General features: G+C 44.5%; 1 protein-coding gene across 4 annotated transcripts in view; it reads right to left on the bottom strand.

Annotated features, from left to right (window-relative positions):
* Positions 1-23,391, bottom strand: part of sash1a (SAM and SH3 domain containing 1a) — a 228,411-nt gene that overhangs the window by 75,109 nt on the left and 129,911 nt on the right. The window lies entirely within an intron of this gene.

Raw genomic sequence — 23,391 nt, 5'->3', positions numbered from 1 at the left:
TGAGCATGAAATTGCACAGTTATGCTCAGTGATTAGTCGTTTGTTATGCTCCGCCACCAAGCAACTCTATTGTAATTGTAATAAATTCGTGAGACTGTCTTGTGTCCTGTCGCCTCTGCCAGAAAAACATTCTCTCCGAGAGAACTGCATGTCTGCTGGCGAACGGCAACAGCTGCCAAGGTCGCGTGACAGATGCCAGAACCAGAGGGAGAGAGATATAGAGACAGGACTACAAAAAAAAAATCAAAGCTTCTCACTTTTCACTCAGTTTTTTCCATGGCTCCATAAGAATCAATAACCCACAACACCTCACCTGCTGTTTGCACTATATGTAATTGCATACAGAAATAGAAAATGGAAACATAGCCAACTCTTATTTCATTAACCACGCACATGAACCTTATAGTGCCCGTATTCTGGTGGCAATAGGAACATTTGGTGAAAATAGGCAAACATAAAAAAATAGCAGTTCTACAAACTCATGTAGAGCTTACTGATGAGATTTTCCCGCGATGTTGTATATTACAGATATTCATCACACATACATACGCACAGCTTCATGCATATTTTGTTGTGTGCTTTTCTTTGTGCGATATTAAATGAATAGGGTGATACCGATGTTTGACTCTCCCCGGAGACTCAATCCAGTTACAGTGTGTACACTACAGTGTGTACAGTGCGTGAGCGTTAGTGTGGTGCATGGTGGATGGGAGAATGGCTTTGGAAGGCCCAGGATAAGAAGCAGACGCTACGCTTCACAGTAACTTGCTTACTGTCTAAACACACTGAACACACGCCGACACAAGTGCAGCTTTGTTCACCAGTGAGACTCTAACCACCGGGGTCGTCACTACTGACCCCAGACAGAAACCCCAGGGTGACATCCACAAACGGCTGTCCTGCAAGTAGTGTGTGTGTGTGTGTGTGTGTGTGTGTGTGTGTGTGTGTGTGTGTGTGTGTGTGTGACTGTGTGTGTGTGTGTGTGTGCGTGTCCATCCATCTAGATCGTTTTCCTGTGAGGGGTGACCATGACCGACCGCGTTGTGCCTGAGATGAAACACCCTCCTCCTCTTTCCCCTGCTGCCACCGCTGAGGTGAGGGTGGTGTTGAGAAGTCAAACGCCCCACCCACCGTCCCTCCCTCACGCTCTTCCCCAGGACAAGACAAGACCCCACCTGGAGGGCCTCAAACAGAGGGATCAGACATGGGTAATGAGGAGAGGAGGTATGACCTGTGGCTGTAACTTGACTCAGTGTGCACAGTGCACACTCATCAAACACTACAGAGGGAGAGAGAGAGACGGAGTGTGCGTGTGTGTGTGCGTGTGTGCGTGCGTGTGTAGTGTTTGAAGATCCCTGCCAATCCCTCACGCTCACACTCAACACTAATCAAAGTGTCCCGCCGCTATTCAAGAGGAAACACTCTTTTGCCACAAGGGTCAATTAAACATTTGATGTTTTATTGTTTCTCCACATTGGTCAGTTTACCATTGAACTCTTTTTATGTGAAATATCTGAATATGGTCCGAAGGTCGCTCAGGGATGGGGCTAAAAATGTGGAGTATTTCAACAACATACATCTGGCTGGAAGCCTGGAACCCATTCACACAGACCTATACATTTGAATAACTCTCAAAGTGGGATGATAATGCTAAATTGATTCTATATGGCTTTCAAAATCAGTCCGTGTGCGAAAATAGATGATATCATGATTCTAAATCATATCTATGTAGTTTAGTCTGTATTAGATTTGATAATTGGTTTCATAATGTGGTTTGGTGGGCGCCACACACGGAAACCAAACCACGTATGCTGCGATGTCTTACATTTTTAATTTTTTAATTATTTTGTCCGTTAGCATCGTTATCACGCTTTGTCTCTTTGTATGACTCATATCAGTTTTATTTATTTATTGTGCCCTAAAAGTTGGCAAAGGAAATAACGACTTCAATGTCTTGCTCTTCGCTGCCTATGCTGGCAATTGTCCATTTATTTACCAGCAATGTAATGGTATTCCTGTATAAATATTAGGTGAATCTTCTGATCTGTGCACAATGTGACTTCTGGACCAAGCAATCACACACGCACACGCCACGCACGCACGCACGCACGCACGCACGCACGCACGCCACGCACGCACACACACACGCCACACACGCACACACACGCCACGCACGCACGCACAGTGGAATCATAAAAGACGGGGGGCCTGTCTCTTATAATCTCTCCCACCTGCGGAGAGAGGATCATGCAGCGCAGCGGCAGTGAGCCTCTGGAGAGCATTAGCCCCCTATAGACCCCGCAGGGATCAGCGCAGACAGAGAGACATTAGAGAGGGAGTCGGGGGAGTCTCCCTATATCAGCAGAGAATCTGCTACGTCTGCAGTGCACCTGAGTACATTCATATTAACCTACTCACACACTCCCACAGGCTACAGAAAGTCTATATAGTTGAGAGGGTAGACGGACAAACTTCCCTTCTTATGCAGCGGAGTGTGTATGAAGATACGTGCCCTGGAAATACAATGTATACCATTCTCACATTTTATCATTTAGTCCTAGGCCAAACCTTTTTGCCTAGGACCGAAACGAGTGAAAATCGCAGATCTACAAGCTGTTGTCTAATTTATGGAATTTCTTTGATTTGTCTTTAATTTGTTTATGATTTTTTTGTTTAAATTCATGAAAACCCACACATGTTGAGTGCTATAGGCTACTTCAACGAGCCATATCTGAAAACTGACTGCAAATCGAAACACAGACCATGGAAATCAGGGAAAGGTGCTAAGGTCAGAGCAGCGGTAGAAAGAGAGGTGTGTGTGTGTGTGTGTGTGTGTGTGTGTGTGTGGTAAATCATGAGGAGAAGAGATGCAGCATTAAGAAGGAGAGAGGATCTCGTGTTAAAGAGGTGGAGAATGGAGAGTTTGAGAGATAAGGAAAGAATGCAGAATGGGTATAGAGAAATGAAGGGAATGCAGTTCACCGTCAGAGACAGTACAGAGAGGAGTGCTGCTGGACCTCGCTGCTGACAGAGAGAGTCAGTGAGAGTGACCCTCGGAGGTGAGAGTGACCCTCGGAGGTCACTCTCGCTGACCCCGGCCGTAAAAATAGCCCCTGAAGGAGGGTCATGGCCCCTTGCGGGCTGGGGTGATTAACAACCTGGAGGACAGACATGTTCATAGGACACCACCCTTCACCAGGAATGTCTGCTACACAGGATCACACAGCATTGGTGTAAACATGTTCCAACGTAGATGCACCCTTACAAACATATACCGGCATATAAAAATAAATAACCTGGCAATATCGATTACAGAATTTATTTCCGCAGAAATATCCTAATAATAAATCTTATCACACAGCTGTGTGGCCACATCTTTTTTATTATGCATTGATTTTCACCGGCCTGCACCTCATTCTTTTCCCCACTACCTACCCCTTTCTTATATACACAGGACTCCAGGCAATCAGCTTAATTATCTGTATTTAAGACTTCCCTGCATGAATCCTAATGCCTTTGTTTTCAGGTTGTGCCTGCTCTGTAGATAATTGGGATCAAGGTGCTCTTGTTATTAATTCAGTTTTGTGGGAGGGTCAAAAGCCACACTGTCTCCAGGCACCTTCTTTGAACTCCTCTGTATATGTATTAGTTATCCTTATCTATTGGTGTGCCTGTGACTGTGTGCGTGTGCGTGTGTGTGTGTGTATTCAAATGTTTGTACGTGTGTATAGGCAGCAGCCAGGCCCATTCCCCTTGGTTCTTGCGAGGGAGCTATCACACAAACCCAATTAGCATGACAACTAATTACCGTTTCTTTGGTGTCTGCCCCCCCCCCTCCCCTCCCCCTTTTGCTAACCAGCTCATTAAATTAGATCAACACATCACACTTTCCACCAAACATCAAGGTTTACTGAGAAGTAATGATGAATGAACGCTGCTCCCTGTCTGTGTTCTCTGGGTATGACTTTATAATTTGTCGGGTGGTCACCAATAACACTGCGGAGCCTTTTCTGAAAGCCAGGGCCTAAATTTCAGTGGTGGAAAGTACCGGTAAATACAATTATTGTACTACATTACTCCACTACATTTATTTGAGAATTTGAGTTGCTACTTACTTTGTAGATTTTGATTATTATTACATTTCGGACATCTGAATATAGCCGATCTACAAGCTCGCAATGCGTCTCGATGCGACACATTGTGAGCTTGTAGATCTGCTATTTTCAAAATTTAAAATGGGACATGGGGCATAATGAGTACTTTTAACTTGTGGTACTTTAAGCACATTTTGATTTGACTTTGAATGCTCTTTCCACCACTGCAAAATACCAATGCAAGGAATGGCCTTTGGAGGAGAGACAGCTATAGGGAGGAGACAGCTAGGGAACAACAGGGTTACTAAGAATACAAAAGGCAAGATTAAGTTTCAGGGAGAGAAATAAGAGGGAGATAAATAGACATTGATGGATGTATTTATATTTTAAATTACCGGCAATACAACGAAAGAGGCAAATGTCAGCATGGGGTGGAGAGGGGTTGGTGTGCGCATGCGTGCATGTATGTGTGTGTGCGTGCACGTAATATGTGTGTATGCGATAACCAGCTGTGTGTAGCACAAAGCATGCTGCCTGGAATGACAAACCAAACAGCACACACAGTGTATGGAATGACAACAAAAACAACCCACATCGGGGGCTTTGTTGAAGCTTTAAAGACCTGCATACCTGCACTTCAGGAAAGCAACGTGATATAACCTGAACACAGAAACACTGTAGGGAGCATTTCGGTTTGCGGTGGTGGGAATTTGGGTCGATAGAAAAATGACATTCTTTAGTACAGACTACAGAGGTGCACAGAAAAAAACACTGTGTTAATGTATTCCTTTGGAACCCAGAGAGTGTACAAATGCTTACATTCTCACAATAAAGGTGTTTGCACACAGCTCGTGCATTTTTTCATCCGAATATCGGAGCGAATTTCGAGGACGAAAAAGACAAAATCGGCCTCACTTTGTCAATCACGTTTGCAGACTGCCGCCGAATATTTCGTCCGTATAAAGTTTTATTTTATTTTAAAATAAAATCTTAACCAGGATCGATTTCACGAGTTTTCCGCAGCTGTCTAGTAGGGTCAATTGGGGTGTTGGTGACAGGCTGACAGCTAGTGATAGCCTACTACTTTGGGATCCGCAAAACACAAGTGAAAAAACGCACCAGTGTGCAACCACCTTAAGAGTTAAAATAACTCTTAAGTACTCTACAGTGTGAAGAAGATCAGTTAGAGTAAAAGGACATTGTTTGGGGTAGAGCCTGGAGGGGCCTGCTTGAGGCGTGCAGTAACATGTAGGAATGCTGATGGTGTTTTGTTAACTAAAGACAAAACATCTTTCGCTGGGTTTGTTTTTGTTGTGCACATCCTTCATTATGACGGACATACTTGCATTTTATAAGTAGTTGTTAATGTATGTGTGATATTTGATATGTCATGCTTGCTTCTGCTCTCTGAAAAATGAATGTGGTTTTCTCTGAGGTTTCTGCACCTGTGCACTGTGCAGCCTTACTTTATATAATCCCTCCCACACAAACATTTCCAGAGCAGCATGCACCTAGCAGTGGAGTGGTCATCCATGCCGTTATGAAATAGCATTGACTTTGTGTGCATTGTGTAATAAAAAACCCCATAATGCAAAACCAAGGCATATTTCTGCTAAGCCCTGGATTCCTAGATTAGCCATGCAGTGCAAGGCCCCATGTGGTAGGTGATTATATTACGCCTGTGAGTGTGAGAGTGTGAGAGAGTGTGTGTGTGTGTGTGTGTGTGTGTGTGTGTGTGTGTGTGTGTGTGTGTGTGTGTGTGTGTGCGTGTGTGCGTGTGTGTGTGTGCACGTACGCTGAGATTCCAGTGTGTTGTAATCAGGCGCGACTGAGAGGACAGATGTTGTTTTGCAAGCTCCCAAAGGTATTCAGAGCGATACTGTGTGAAATGCCAGGGTCCTGGTAATGTGTGTGTATAATATGTGTATCCTATTTGTTTGACCACAATAACAGTGGTTTAAATGCTTGTGTGAGAGGGTGTATGGCACAGAGTTATCACTGTGGTAGAAATGTCGTTTTATTGTAGTTCTAGACTAAATGTGATGTTCACATTGTTCACTGTGTGTGTGTGTGTGTGTGTGTGTGTGTGTGTGTGTGTGTGTGTGTGTGTGTGTGTGTGTGTGTGTGTGTGTGTGTGTGTGTGTGTGTGTGTGTGCGTGCTTGTGTGCGTCCCAGCGGGTCAACGAGGCTTGCCTGGCAGCTGTGTTGGCGTCAGCATGGCAGTGCCAGGCAGACTGATAATACCCATCCCACTGTGTCATAGTACGCTACACAGGGTCATCCACTGTGAGATCCTCAGATCCAGTATACTCGATTCACAGAGCAAAAAAGTGGATTTGCTGGATTTGTCCACAAATGCGCTGTTCTCCATCATGGAGGGAGTGAACTTTACTTGACGTAAATTGACCCCGACTCTGCTTCAGGAACTCACAGAATGTAGCTGTGGGTGCTTGCTGGGGATATTAAATGCCTGTTTATTCAAGCCTTTTACTCGAGCTCGAGGTGTTGAACACTGATGGAAACATTGTTTTCCTGCATGTGTCAGGCATAACAGCGACTTCGAACGCTATGCATTCCCATGGGGACACTTTACCATTCCTAAACCCTTTCAAGTTTCATTTCCCAACTCCATCCCTCTTTTCAGTCCCTCGCCACGCTGTAGTAAATTAGGACTTAATAGCGCCCCCTGCTGCGGTCCCATACACACAACATGCCCCAAAGAACAGACCATAATTCCACTTTTAGACATAGTAAAGTGTATCACATCCGTATATCCTGTCCTATCAAGGCAGTCGGGAGTCCATATGTTAGCCTTTAAGCACAGTACAGTGTAGTAAAAATAGGTTAGCCCCTGCTGCAATTAATGACCATGTGTGCTGTGAACATGCTGGATAATTATCGCCTAAAGTGTCATCCATGGTGAATTTCATAGTACATTTTATAGTGTCTCAGGTTTATGGAAAACGAACATGCATGGACGCGTACACACACACACACACACACACACACACACACACACACACACACACACACACACACACACACACACACACACACACACACGTGCACGCGCCGCGCACACACGCACACACACACACACACACACACACACACACTTATGCTCGTAGTGAGTATATGGGTTCAAATCCGAATCCTGTCTTTTCCCCGCATGTCACTCGTCTGTCTCTCCCTTTGGTTTCCTGCCTGACCTATCTGAAATAAAGCATCAAATGCCAAAAACAAATCTTAGATAGATACAGTTTACAGTAGCCAGTGGGGGTGGGTTGAGATGTTATAGGTCTCTTTCTGCTTGATGTGTCTACCTAAACACTCTCATCTGCTCCCCGTATGTCCACAGCAGAGTCAGGAAGAAAAAGACCACAAGCTGGATATTTGTTCATCTTGAAATCTATGCTGAATAATGGTGTGGTATCCAAACACGAAAGAATCCCTCCTCGTTGGAGAGGAACCTTTGCACACATATTTGTCGGGTGTTTAACTTCCCCCAGTGGAAATTTAAAGACAAATAAAGTTCAGTGCCCACAGAGAAAGAGAGAGATTGAAAGAAACCGATAGAGAGAGCAAAAAACTGAAAAATACTAAGAGCGAGGAAGCATAAAAGTGAGAGGTTGTGGATAGAATGAGTGTGGTGTGAGAGGGGTGCCAGTGCTAGAGATGCCCCATCTGTCACATGCACTCCACACACACGGTGCATGGTACATGGTGTATTTATATAGCACCTGTATCCAAGGCGCTTTACAGAGATTGTGCAGCATTACATTCACCCATTCTCACACACACACACAAAAACGAGGAGTTGCAGCCGTGTTCAAAACAGCAAATTAAATAACACCACAAATCCGCATGTTTATAGTTTTGTACACAGAATGGGTTTCACACTAGCATCATCAACCCATATGTCACACACACACTTCAACACGTCAGTTATACCCAGCGAGCGCCACGCGGCCACTGTAAGATTTATGTTGTCGGTAGCAGGGTTCTGCAGACGTGTCTGACATTACATTTTGGTTACGTATTAGACATTATAAAAACTTGTCCTCTAGCCAGCCCCCAGGCTGCTCTGTGGTAATGGTATTCTGTAATTACTGTCAGCATTCGCCCGACCATCATATATCTCACACACACACACACACACACACACACACACACAAACCCTTGAAACATAATCTGGCTGTCACATATATTAACACGGCCATTTGCACGTTAGATGCAAATGTGTGGACTTGCACGCTGACGTGCAAGAAATCAAATGTTTGGACTTCGAGTGTGGAAGGATGGGTAATCAACGGCCTCGCCGCCTCGATGCTGACATTCATAACAGGACATTTATTTTAAAACGGAAGCCGGATTGTGTTCAGAGCTGTTAAAATAACAAGCAAATGCCAGTGGAGTCTTGAGCATGAGCACAATCTACAAAGTAACTGGCAACTGAAGTTTTTAAAATAAACGTAGTGGTAGTGAAAGTACAACATTTGCCTCTGAGATGTAGTGGAGTAGAAGTAAAAGTGCTGGAAATTGGAAATACTCAAGTAATGTACAAATACCTCACAATCGTACTTAAGTAAATGTACTTAGTTACAATGCACCACTGTGTACAGTAAACAGCGTGTCTGAGTGCAGAGCTGGCTGTGGATTCTGAGACTGTCTCTGGTCTGACAGCATCCACTGTACTGTACTCTGTGGTGAAGCCTGTTACATAAGGCGCCCCCGTTGACCTCACTTAGCCAGTTCTGTCATGTCTGGAACCTGGGTGGCATGATGTCTGACTGACCTTCTGCTCTTCCGTCACTTGTGTTGCGTTTCATATGTCCTCCTGCTCCTCTCCTCACCCTGCCCTCTCTCTGTCGCATTGGTCGGTTCTCAAAGTGGGGTCCGGCGACCCCCCCAGGGGTCCTTGGGATGGTTCCAGGGGGTCCCCAGCAAGAGTATAGTTAATGTAGAGCGTCACCATCATTTTAACCACTTTATCCCTTTATTTGTTAGCTATTCGAAAATATACAACCTCGCCGTGCGTCACTTTGTGTACATACATTTTCTCTTCTGGGGGTCCCTGGCACAAAACGTTTTCAGATGGGGGTCCGCGACCAAATACATATCAATGTGTTGGTTCTTGACATGAAAAAGGTCAGAGAACCACTCATCTATTGCTTCTGACCATTGTTAACATGTATAGGTGCCCCAAAGGTGCAGCATTTGGTGCCACACCTGTGGTTCAATGTTAAAATGTTCCCCTATAAACCGATTAACAACTTTGAACTGAGTGCCCCAAAGTTTAAAATAGAAAAACTAGCAGATCTACAAGCTCATAAGGCCGGCTATTTTTGCTATTTGTCGTACGTTACATACAAAGTATATAGTGCATAGGGTCATTTTTACTATTACTGCAATGATAATATAATAATAATTATCTAGCAAGATTGAAAAGGTTTTTATGAGTGGAATTAATCTTTAATATGTTGTTGTTACAGGACTATTCGTGGGAGGTGACCTTGACTACGAGACAAGTTAGCCACTTGACATTACAGATGACTGGCAGCTAGCCCAGCCAACCAGATGCTGGGAGGGCTGTCTCCAACACCTCTCAAAACAAACATTCTGGTTGCTATACAATGGTTTCTGTGTGTGTGTGTGTGTGTGTGTGTGTAGTGTACAGGAGCGCGCGCACGCATGCACGTAGGACTGTCTCCATCTGTGTCCGTCTTTCTGTCTGCCTGTCTACACGAAGCTCAACCACACAACACACAAACATAGTGCAAGCTCAGCGCAACCACTGTAGCCCTCCACTTTCACAGGAATTTCCCCCCTATTTCAGCCCTGAGGTTCCTGCTTACACTGGCAAAATATGAGCCCAGTGGCAGTCTTTACCCACAAAACACAAAACAAAACAAAACTTGTATATTTTCCTAATTGCTTAAACAGGTTCACATGGAAAAGTGCTAGATACTGGTTCCGTTCAAACATTGTGGACGCGGAGTCCTCTGTGTCTCCAGCGGGCTTTATGAGGCAGAAAAAATAAAGTTGGGAACGGAATTGGTTATTATACTGTTGCATTTGTTCTGAGTCACATGTTCAAATGAGTAATGCTTGTAACTTTCCTCCACTGAGGACTGTACTCTGGAGTGCTCTGTTCATTGGCGAACATCATTCCAACACGGCACCTACCTACCATGACTGTTCAAACAATGTTCTTAAAACCTAGCACCCTTATTTAGTGGGGGCATTTGAGCTTGTAAAAAACGGCTATTTTCAGTGACGAGATTCGGCGTAGAGGGAAAAAGAGAACGTACCAAGTAAAGGGCCGACCCCCTCGCTCCGATCAAATAATTATTGGTTTGCTAAGTTTAGAGGGTTTACTGTAAGTGTGTTTAATCAATTTATTCAAACTTTATTGTCCAATGGATTCTGATATGGGCAATTACCGTAGATGTGTTCGTGCAGATCGCCATCAGGGTATTGGTTTATATGTGGTCCTTTCCCAATAAGCCAATGAGATTCATGCCATTATTCTTGCCTGCCAAACAGACTAATAAAACGTGTTCCCACGAGTTATTATATCTTAAGTGAAGAAGTCTCATTGTTTGCAAACATGGCAGAAACCTTTCCTAGTGTGTGTGTGTGTGTGTGTGTGTGTGTGTGTGTGTGTGTGTGAGTGTGTGCGTGTGTGCTTGTGCGTGTGCATGCATTATGTGTGATCTGGGTTAAACTTGCTTGTGTCATATCATATCACTTCTTCTGGGCCGTAATTGGCAGACTCAGAGCCTTTGAGGCAGGAAGAGGGGTCAAAGGTCAGCGATGCCCCGGTGCTCGGCATAACGTGGGCCGATGGTTGCTCATTATGGGCCCGGTGGGGAACACATCATCTCAGATCTTAGCCCCGGGGGAGGGGGAGGGGGGGGATTCAGTCAGAGGCGGAGCCAATTAAAACATGTCTTGCACTTTCCCTCGCTCACACTCATTTAATCTTCCTGCGACACAAACAACAAACAAAAACAGCGCTAGTGGTGGGGAAAAAAGTACTTAATTGTTTTACTTAAGTAAAAGTATCAATACTGCAATGTAGAAATACTCCGTTACAAGTAAAAGTCCCGGAATTCTAAATGGAACTTACGTAAAAGTAGAAAATTATTGGCATCAAAATTACTTAAAGTACCAAAAGTAAAAGTATGCAGAATGGATAGTAATCTTTTGAAAATAGTGAAAATAATTACCGTATGTTATGTAATAAAAATCTAAATGTACAAAGTAACTAGTAACTAAAGCTTTCAAATAAATGTAGTGGAGTAAAAGTACAACATTTGCCTCTGTGATGTATAGAGGAGTAGAAGTAAAAGTATTGGAAATGCTCAAGTAAAGTACAAAGGACAGTATACTTAAGTAAATGTACTTAGTTACGTTCCACCACTTGTTGTGTAGGTGGGTGGCCTGTGTAACAGGCGTCCGCGCGTCCATGCGTGCAGTCCGGTCGGGCCATGCAAACCAATGAACAAAGGAAGCGGTCGGTGCGGTCGGCGGCCATTAGCCTGGTGTGTTTGTGTGTGTTGACACAGAGCTAAAGGCCAGCGAGCCACCAGTAATGAGCCTCCTCTTCTCTTCCCCATGTACCGGCAGCCTTTCTCTCTGACCCTCCATGCTTCTGGAGTCGTCTGTGGATTCACCACGGCCAAATGGAAGCAACACAGACGCAGCAGGGGCATCATGGAGATTAATGAGGTCCACCGCGGGGCAAATGTGACTGAATTAAGCTGTGTTTAAATATGTATATTCTGGTTGCCATTTTTAGGCTTTTTTTTCTCTCAGAAGGGTCAGTGTAGACTGTAGGAGACAGGAGAGCAGATAAGATAGGGAAACGTATCGCTGGAATCAGGCAGAAAGAGACCTTGTATGTCCATGTCCACATGCCAACGTATTTTCCTTCTTTTTTTTATCCATGCCCATACAAGTCGCAAAAAAATAGAAAATAGCAAAAAATTGGAAAGTGGAAGTGAGCAGGTTTTATAAATATAAAAAGTAGCCAATTAAAAACAACATGTGACTTTTAACTACATTGCATCCATTAGAACAGAGGTCAGTTTGTCCAAAAGATACTGGACAGATTTCCACCCGACTGCAGCGACGATATATTTTGAGAGGACAACAAGGCGACGTGCTGAATGGCTCTGACAGCCCTCCCAGCATGATGGGGAGGACATTACATAATAAGTTCAGATGGAGAGAGACTGACACAGAGAGAAGGAGGCATGCTTCTGAGGATAATATTAACGACACAGATGTGAAAACACTGTAAGCCTAGAGAGATGTAGGAGGGATCCAGAGATAGTTACACCGTCTATAAATCTGCCATAGGCACGCCATGCACGCACAATGCACTCCGTTTATACACACTCAGAGAGACATGAACACACACACGCACGCACACACACACACACACACACACACACACACACACACACACGCACACACACACACACACACACACACACACACACACACACACACACACACACACACACACACACACACACACACACACACACACACACACACACACACACACACACACACACACACACACACACACACACACACACACACACACACACACGCACACACAGGCAACAGAGAAAGATCCATGCATGCCTTGAGGCAAGCTTCTGGCATTGAGCCCAGTCCAATGTACTATCTAGTATCGAGTATCTACAATCTTTGCTACTTGTCCTGTCTGTCAGTCTGTCCACTTTCTATATCAACCTCAACATCCGCCCCACTCCACTCCACTCCACTCCATCCAGAAGGCCTGAGCTGTGGTTGTTCACTACAGGGTCATTATGTGTGGTACTGACGACCAGTTTAGGTTCAACCAAGGCATGTAAACCAGTGGTTGTCAAACATTTTGGCCCCGGGAAACCCATTTCCCTATTATTAGAAAATATAGTCTTTGTGTACGACGTATTTCTTGTACGTCGTACACTACAAATTCACATAGTTTCATATTCATGTACAGTGGAGGAGAGGGACTGACAGAGAGAGACAGAGGGTGGTCTTAACTGACCCTGGCTGGTTGAATAAATGTTAGAGGAGCAAATACAGCAGAGGAGTAGAAGGAAAGAGAGGGAGTGAATTAAAAAAGGGAGGAAGACAGAGTGGGAGGGCGGACGGAGGGAGAGGACAAGAGGATCTTTTATGGGTCCAGAGGGCAGGACAGGACAGGGGGAGAGTCCACCACTGGAACAATTGCTCCCCCTGGGGCAAAGAAAAGGTAATGCGCTAGGTTCTCCACATCTCTGTCGGACACATCTCTGTCTGCGGCCAGTGGGCCGCATGTGGCCCCTGCTTAATGTGCCATGTACAATAAAAAATATAATCAGTTATTTTCATTGTTTTGACCAAGATTGTAGGTATTGTATTGTTACAAGAGAAAGTGATATTGCCTGATATTTATTCACCTCTGATAATCTCATTATGTTCTCTTCACATTGTGTGAATGAAGCTTCATTTGGTAACTTCATCATTAATCACAATGTTTTTGTTCACTGAGGTTTGGCCGTATAAATGGAAATATGGCTTTTTACTCAGTGTTTCCGTATATTTTTTGCTGAGTGGCCCCTGAGCCATCTTAAGTTGAGTAGCCCTGACCCAACATGACGTCATTGGTGGATGATGTCTTTTGACCAAAATTATAAAGACTGTATCCTGTTTGAGTATGAGTGGGCCCCGTGCGCCAATCAGACCACTACATTTTTTAGCGTTTTGCAACCTGAGCTAATACACGGAGAGTCCTCATAATGTTCATGATTTTACAGTGTAGACTGGGATCCCATCATCCCAGAGATAAACAAAGATGGTGGCCTAATGTTGCTGTCCGGAAGAAACTCCATTTTGAGGTTTTAGATTTATTTTCTCCATAAATCAATGCTATTGAACACCGTTTACGTCTGTGTGCTGGTTAAAAAATATTGAGCCAATGTAAAGTATTAAAAAGTGCTTTGGGGAAAACCTCCTAACTCCATTGGATTCTCAAACTATCTTCCAAACCAGCTAACTCCACCCGTTTAGTCATCTTTCCCCCCCCCCTCATAAATCAGTGTTATTGAACACCTGTTGGTTAAAAGAATATTGAACCAATGAAAAGTATTAAAAAGCGCTTAGAAAAAACCTCCGAACTCCACTTGAGCTGGGTGTTGTTTTTTTCCTGAAAACATTTTGGAGTTAGTTGGTTTCTTCCAAACAGTAGAGATATAAAACTGGGGGTCCTCCTGTCCTGCAGAGTCACTGCAACAATCTTCTGCAGAGTATAATTATTATGTAGTGCTATTTGGCTTGAGAGAGTCTGGAGACGGTATTAGAGACTCTTAGCCAAAGAAAATTACATGCATGCATACACACTCCAAATGCCCAGGAGAAGAAGGAAACACTTCAGTTCAGGTAATCTATTTAGAAACAGCAATTCATCTCTCCATGCCTCCTTACACTACATTTTCAATTCAGCAATTTTATTGCTTTTAGTGTTTACCAACCTCAACATTTACAGCAGCCATTAAACACTCATGTTTAAGTGAGATGCTAATGCAGGGGGAATGTAGGGAAGAAAGATTATTCAAACCATGATTAACTGCTCGTGGCTCTCAGTTCCACTGCTGCACATTCAATGCCCGATTTATACATGGTTGCTTGGCGTGCACCAGAAATAGCTGATCTACAAGCCCTTGGAGGCTTTGCAGATCTGCCATTTTCAATGTGCGACACCCACGCGTGCCAAGATAACATTTGTTATCTTGGCACACAGAGAGACTATGTCTACATAGTCTCTCTGTGTATCAGAGGTGAGCTGTGGACAGTTCAGACACATGCCTAGCAATTATATTATCACGATTTCACGCTAATAGAAACTATCGCCTGCCTCTGTCTGGAAAGTTAGCATGCTAAAATATGAGTAATTGTTCTTGCATCAATGTAAAAAAATAATATTTTTTGCAATCTTTTTTGAAATGCCAATTAATTGATGATTGTCAATGGTAGGCACTAGGCAGGTTGCTTGAGTGAGTAGGCAGAGATGGTTATAATGAACATTATATGAAAGGTAGGGTTGAAAATGGGAGAAGTGCTATAACATAAAACATAACATTCTCTGTTTAACTAGGTAAGCCCTAATCCATACCTTGTCATACAAAGGTGGTGTGAAAATAAAGAAAATTGCCAATTTACAACACACTGCGATGCGTTATGACTGAGCGTGTAGGTCGGCTATTTGTGCTATTTTCAAAGATTTTAGAAAATGTGAGGCATTTCATTTCTTCAAATGTTTTGGGACACCAGGACACAGTCACACACAGTAGTGTGTGCAGATAAATGCAATACAGATAGCACGCACGCACGCACGCACGCACGCACGCACGTCTGTGAATATTTTCCCATCCGTCGCTTTTAACAGCAGCTGTCCTAGGGAAGAGGCAACCATTCATTTGTGGAGTGACTGGAACTTGAGCCAGAGGCATGGGCTGGACAGCGCTCCAGTGGCATGGCCCTGGGCCATCATTCCAGGAGAGAGAGAGGATGAGCTGTGGTCGCTCCCTGCCAGAGAAAACGCTCACAGGCCATGGCAGTGGTGGAAATATGTAACTACCGTAAGTACATTTACATAAGTACTGTACTTAAGTAGAATTTTGAGGTATTTGTACTTTACTTGAGTAATTCCAATGCTTTTACTTCTACTCCACTACAGCTCGGATCCAAATATTATGCTTTTAGCTGTAGCTTTTACTTAAGCATAAATGTGAATACTTTATCCACCACTGGTGAGTAATAGCATCTGGAAATGATGGTTCTAATATTGTGCGGATATCAGCACAAATCAATGGAAGCAAGCAAAACACCAAAACACATAGTTACCAAACGTTGCTCAAACCACACAAGAGATATTATGCCAAAATCCTCAAAAGCCTCAAACTGGGTTCTGATGAGAAAAACCACAGGCCAAACACGTTGGTATATTTAACTCTGGACTGACAACTCTGTGTGATTTGGTGTATCGCGTACGGTTTTCTTGCGAGTTTGTCCTTCTATGTATACGCCCGTGTGCTGGTCATAGGTCTTGGTCATGGTGCGTGCGTGCGTTTTGGGGTCGAGGGGTGAGCAGTGGTGGATAAAGTGAATGTTTATTTTTTCACTGTAAAAAGTGGTTAGCACAGAGAGAGTGTGAGAAAGTGGTGATGTGGAGCGTTATCCAGCGCTGATACGGCGCCCCTGGGACCCCCCTCTCCGCTGAGGTCATCCCCTCGCTCTCCAGCAGTCATACATCACACTGAATGACATCACCACTCACACTCTGCAAGATGATGTTGTCACGGGCAACGCAAACAGGAAAATGCATGCGTGTGCAACATGTGCAGAGATCAAATCACATTGATTATTTACGCCACGGTGTACGGGAATATGTACTGTAAAGCCCAAACCACACCAATGGGTCGAGACGCAGCAAAACGGTTTCAGCGTCCGTCCCAGCGGTGTGATATGTCCTGTTGCACGTCGGTGCATGGTGGATTGGTGGCACATGCAGACCAAAGTGATTCAATTGGTTCAATTGAATGGTTGCTTTGCTTGCAAACTATACATGCGTCTACATGCGTCTACTTGCAACCGTTTGGTTGCCAGGAGTTGCATGCCTACCCTGACACATTGGTGTCATGGTGTGGTTTGGACTTAACATGCAAAAAATAAAAAAATATCTAAAAAATAAACTTGTAATATGCAATATGTTAATTTTAATATATTCTGCATTTTCTGAACACCATTCAGCCGACTGATTTAATACTCACATGGAATTAAGTGAGGCACCATATTATTGACAAAGACCCGCAGCTTCAAACAGCATAGTCATGCATTAGAGAAAGATTACCCTACTAAGTTGCTGGTTATGATAATTACTGCTGCGTGTTTGTGCGCGCGTGCATGTGTGTGTGTGTGTGTGTGTGAGTGTGAGACACTGTGTGTGTGTGTGTGTGTGTGTGTGTGTTTCCCCGTGCGCCCACAGCCTTTCCTGTCCCGCTGTGCCAGTATTCAGGTTTGTGGGGCAGCTGTGCCAGCGGCAATCAGAGATCATTGTGTACACATGGAGCCGCCTCGGCTGCAATATAATGAGTGATATAATGTTCTTTTACTGTGCTGATAATAACTGTAATCCCCATCACCATTATGATGGATAACCTGTGATCCACACACACATCACCATACGATGGCTAACCTGTGAAGAACCACACACATTTCACTAAATGGGATTTTCTCTTTTTCTTTTCGTTTCGGGAGGTTTATACCTGGCCTCCAGTGGTGGAAAAAGTACTGAAATGTTTTACTTAAGTAACGCAATAATGAAATGTAGAAATACTCTGTTACAAGTAGAAATTTGGAATTCTAAATTGACTTGAGTAAAAGTACAAAAGTATTTGTATCAAAATGTACTTAAGTACCAAAAGTAGAAAGTACTTACTCATTATGCAGAATCTCCTATTTCAAGTTTTCAAATGTATAACATGTGAAAACATTTGAAAATAGCAGATCTGCAAGCTCACAATGCGTAGCGATGCAACACATTGTGGATTCTAGATGTAGTGGAGTAGAACTAGAAGTAAAAGTATTAGAAATTGGAAATACTCAAGTAATGTACAAATACCTCAAAATTGTACTTAAGTACAGTACTTAAGTAAATGTATTTAGTTACTTTCCACCACTGCTTGTGATCCACACTAAATGTTTTGTTTTCACACCTGGCCTCTGACTTGCTTCAAAATAGGTCATCCTGTAGAAGGGAAAAAACCCAAAATAGGGTGAAATGAAATGGGGCTCAGAGAGCTGTTATTGAAACGGTACGAAAGCCGTCAATTTGAGGCAATTTTCTTTTGTTTAAGAAAGAGGCTAAAGACTGCATGCCGAGTCAAGCAGGCTGCACGTTTGAGCACTGCACAGTAACATCCTCAGTGTTTACTTAACCATGAGCGACGAGCGCGTAGAAAGAAACGGACCCGTAATGGACCCCTAATTAAGCGAGCACATAATGTAAGCACAACACACCACACCGCGTACCCGAGATTCAAGAACACACCGAGACACCCACTTTGCCTTTCCTTCCAGACGGACAGGATGGCCGTGCAGCGCACATTACAATCACACCTGCACACACACTGTACAGTAGTAGTATACACACTACACACTCACAAACAACACACTCAGGAGGGAGTCGGAGGCACCTACTTTCCGCTCCCTGACATGAGTGAAGGATGGAAAATATGGACAGGAAAAGGGGGGGGGCTGAGGGTCTCTGAAGGTAGGTTTATGGTGTTGAAACAAGCATAAAAAGGGGGCCAGCATGTCTACCACCTCTTTGATAGGGGACACTATGGGCATGGTCGTATGGCCAGTGAAAGCAGATGGGAAGCAGGCTAGATGGACGGCAATGTTATGATTACTACTTCAATGCAAAGTATACGCCATTTGCGAGCCAACACAAACAGCGATGAATGATTATCTAACGTTCATCTTTCCATTGTTTCCCCGCAGGGCCGGATATATACCACTGGGCTACGGTGGGTATTGCAATGCAATTCAAGTGAGATTTGTGTTTAGTTATTGTATATTTAGTTTCATTAGTGTGATTTTGCCGCTCCCCCCAGGTGCATGTGTTTGGTCCGTCTGACAGGCATTAGTCTGACACCCTACCACTAACCCTAACCTAACCCTAACCTCACAGTGATGCCACGGGTGAGTTTTAACCGGCCACGAATGTCACACTGTTAGGACCAAAGTTTCCGGCCGAATCTTTGCGGGCAAAACGAATGCCGACGCGGCTTGCCACGCGGCCGTAAGGGCCCGGGGGGCCTAAGAAATTACCCTAGCCCAGGGGCCTCAACTCCTACAAATCCGCCACTGGCCCTGTAGGAATGTTATACAAAACAAGATATGTTTTTCATTTGAATTAAATCATTTGTTTTATTCCCAGTCAGTCCCTTTTTAGTTGAGATATGCAAGCACCACTTTACTTGATTACAACTCAAGACTGACAGCCCCATCAAGAGCAGAACACATTTGAGTGAAGTTATATGCTAATATCCTTCAGTCTGCGAAGCAGCGATGACAAACATGAAATGTCGTGGGACCCCATATATCATGTCAACATACTTTGGATCTCATACATAACTCTGTCTAGGCCATGTCCGTCCGGGTGGGGAATTCCAGTCTGTAATTGGAGCCAAATGTAGCAAAACATTGAGACCATAAGTCTCATTTCCAAACTGAGAAAAAAGGCTCACGCTGGCATATCAGTAGCGGGATGGACCTTCGCTAAACACGTCGTCTGTGTTCCAAGAGAGTCCCGGTGAAGCCTTACAGACCCAACGTGCCCATTTGAGGTGCATGATGTGTCTGTGTGAGGATTCCTGTGATGAAGCCAGTTCCTCTTTTGTCTGTGTGTGGAGAGCTACAGTGTTGCATCAGCATTACACTACCTGTATGGCCTGCAAGTAATCTGTCTTTATGTGTGGGAACCGACATTGATGGATCTCTCTGATTCTAGTCAATGGGGCTGTGTGGGTGTGTGTGTGTGTGTGTGTGTGTGTGTGTGTGTGTGTGTGTGTGTGTGTGTGTGCGCGTGTCGCTCTGGATTAAGAGCTAAAGAGCCTAATGCCTAAATTGTGTGTTAGGCTGCACAACAGTGACACTTGGTGGTGAAAAAACACCATTTCTGTGCTCGGACGGACCCAGCAAGCCAGCCAGCCAGGGACACACATTGCTGGGCAATGGAGTGGCTGCACCACTCAAAAAGAGAGACATAAGATTCAGATGCTGCGATTAAGATTAGGCAAATGAAACTGGAAAAATTGATGAGCGAGAGAAAACAAAATAAACGTAGAGAGATCGATGAAGGGAAATCCCATCTGGAATCCTCACATACATGTATTCAATAGTGCTCTTAGAGCTGAGAAAACGTGGTTCACTTAAAGGCCCGTGAAGATTTCTCGCTGTGGAAGACTCATGTTTCACCAGATGGTTGCAATACAACATATGCTGACCCATCCGTTTGGCAAAGCGTCAGTGAAATTCACCGATACGCTAAACTTGGCTGCGGTTTCTTCATCGCTGCCTTCGCCTTTCATGACCCTTTCTTTTCCCCCTTGGAAGGCATACCACGAGCACAAAAGACTTAATATCAAATGTATTTAACACGTTCGGACGGAATAAGTTTAGTCTAGATGTAATTCTAAAGACCCGTGGACGTTTCTATGCACACAAAGCTCCACGTTGTTGTTACACTGTTTCCTAGCAGAAAGACACCATCTACCAAACAGACCACTGTGTGTGTGTGTCTTATGTATATGGATTTATGCATCTTGCATAAGTGTTGACAATCCCAAATGTGCACTTTGAACCTTATCCGTCCCCCTGTTGGGATGTGGTCCCCGGCCTTGGGCCCTGTGCTGCCCGCCAGCATCACCACCCCTTTATATTCTTGGACATGGTGGGCTGACATCATTATACTGAACCACTTTTATTGCACCGACCACAACAACCCACTGCCTTGTTATCCAGTCAGCTTTGTGACATCAACACACTCCACTCTGCTGTTTGCTCTGATTCACTCACTAAACTAAACACTGCAATTGTGCCAAGCGAAACTACGTCACGCGCTGGATCTGGGCACCGAGGCTGCTCAAAAACAATGACTGCACTTCACAAACAATGACAATGTCTTGACCGACTTCAGACCAGACACAAGACTGACGCACGAGCACTTAAAGTCGGACTGCAATGGCTTTTTTCGGCCATTTTATTTTGAAGTTTCAGTCTGAAACGAAATTCAAGTGAGATTTGCGTTTAGTTATTGTATATTTAGTTTCATTAGTGCATGTGTTTGATCCGTCAACAGTCTGACAGGCATTAGTCTGACACCCTACCACCAACCCTAAGCTAACCCTAACCTCACAGGGTTTGTAGCAGCACTACTGTTTGTTTACAAGTGAGAGAGAAAAAAATACACAATAATACCCTAAATGTGTTGCATTGCGAATTTGCGATGCGTCGAACCTTTAGCCCAGATTAGGGTTCAAGAGGTTAATTTACCATTCCTCTATAATAGAGAAAACGTGCATCAATGGTCAAACTGATCTCATATTATGGAATGTATGTTAAATTTGTGAGCTACACTCCCAAACTAATGTGCGAACGAACGAACAGCTGGAAGTATGTATGAACCGCCAAGTAAACCGCCTTGCAGGGGAAGAGAAGGGGGTATATAATAATGCTGAGCTCATGAATGACAGCACTGGAAAAGCCACAGTGAGCTCGCAAACACGTCAGAGGCCGAGCTCCACTCCCACTCGCGACATGTGCAACGCCGCGACATCGTTACCGCTCAGTCAGCTGCGATTCACTGTACACAAAGACGCACGCTATAGCGCAGCACAACAACATGCACGTCATGGACCCATTTTGACACGCTCAGAGTTAAGTTAAACACCTTGGAATGTGTTGAGCAGCTAAGGACACGGGGACAGACAGACGGACGGATGGACGGACAGACACACCAGCTGCACTGGCCTCACAGATGATGGGATCACACATGTGGTAGAGATCCATGTGAATGTGTGAATATTGTGAAGGGTGGAGCTTTATGAGTTTAATCATTGCAAAGCCCCTTGACTGACACCTCTGCATCACACACACATGCACACGCTCTCTCTCTCTCTCTCTCTCTCTCTCTATGAGGGGACCCGGTGAGCTGTGACTTTTCCTTACACCGTCTGGTGGCAGCAGCGGTGAAGCAGATGTGATGGAGACTTTCTCATTTCCTGTTTAAATACATATACGCAAGCTACGCCATGTAACGCTTCACGCCGATGATGTCATCCTCCACCCGTTGCTGGTCTGGCATCATAGCTTTAAGTGGGTTTTAACTTTAAGTCCATTTTAAAGCCAGTACTTTTGCTCTTTTACTCAAGTAAGACTAAGAGTGTGTTAAATTCCGGACATGTACTAGTATTTCTACATTGCAGTATTGATACTTTTGACTTCAGTAAAAACTTTGAGTACTTTTTCCACCACTGCACGTCTGCACTGCTCTTTACCACGCAGCTGTTTTGATATGCCTGGCGTGCGTCTGTGTGACAGACAGTCAATATCAACCTGTGGACACACGCGCTACAGACTCAACGTGGAAGTTGCCGAGCCGTGATATGGGATGAGGAAAAAGAGGGGGAGATTGACAGACGAGAAAGCGTGGTTTGACAGCTGTAGCCCATCAGTGCTAAATTCCTATTGACAATCTGACAGACATCAAAGTCCAACCTGAGGTCGGTTCTCTTCCACCCCCACACTGTTTGTTTTGCTTCGTAGCATTTAGGTCAGTGCTTCTGAAATATCTTCACGTCAAGGTCTCACAATTGTATTTTGGTCAGCTGGACAAGCCCCATTTGAAAATGGTGGACCCCCAAAAAAGTGGTACATCGCTATTTTGAATAGCCGACGAATACAATTAGCTTTAACAATTCTTGCAACCCTTTTTTTTCACCCAGTGTCAATTGTCTAGTGTAATCCTGGGCGCCAAACTCCCTCTACCAAGCTGGAGAGCAACGGACTGACCTCCTGCCTCCTTTGATGCATGAGCCTCTTTCTTTTCACCTGACAGTTTCCCCGGTTGGACGTAGCGCGTGGAAGAAACACGTTATTCCAACCAGTTCCTTTCCCCTCCATCAGGCGCCCCGGCTGACCAGGGGGAGGCAGAGACCAGGATTACTGCATTTTTTTTGCGAGGTTACCTATACACTAGGGGACACGGGGAGAACATGCACAGTCCACACAGAAAGGCCCTTTGTTTTGCTTCGTAGCATTTCAGTTTTTTGTCCCTTTGTTATGTGCAAAGGAGTGTGTGATTGTAAGTATGTGCGTGTGTCTGCCCAGAGTGGACATTTGTGGGTGCGCCCTGATGGGAAAGCATAGTTGTGCAAGAGTACACACATGTATTATTGTGTGCTTCGTGTGTGTGTGTGTGTGTGTGTGAGCATTTCCCCCTGCTTATTGTCTCTAGTGTCGAACGCTAGTACAGTTGGCATTCACAATGACATTGTGCTCATGTCCATTCTTCACGCATCGCTCTGGGAAATCTGCCGGGGGACATTTTTGGCCCGAGCCGCCTCCCCTTCCTCTCATTTCTAACCCCCCCCCCCCCCCCCACCCCATCCGATCCCTTGTTCCTTGTCAGCTGGTGGGGTGGGGGGGGGGGGGCTCCAGATGT

The sequence above is a fragment of the Protomyctophum bolini genome, assembly GCF_963924005.1.
Source record: "Protomyctophum bolini genome assembly, chromosome: 19".
NCBI classification, from domain to species: Eukaryota; Metazoa; Chordata; class Actinopteri; order Myctophiformes; family Myctophidae; genus Protomyctophum; species Protomyctophum bolini.
The sequence above is the reverse complement of the archived record's forward strand: the minus strand, read 5'-3'. Positions and strand labels throughout refer to the sequence as shown.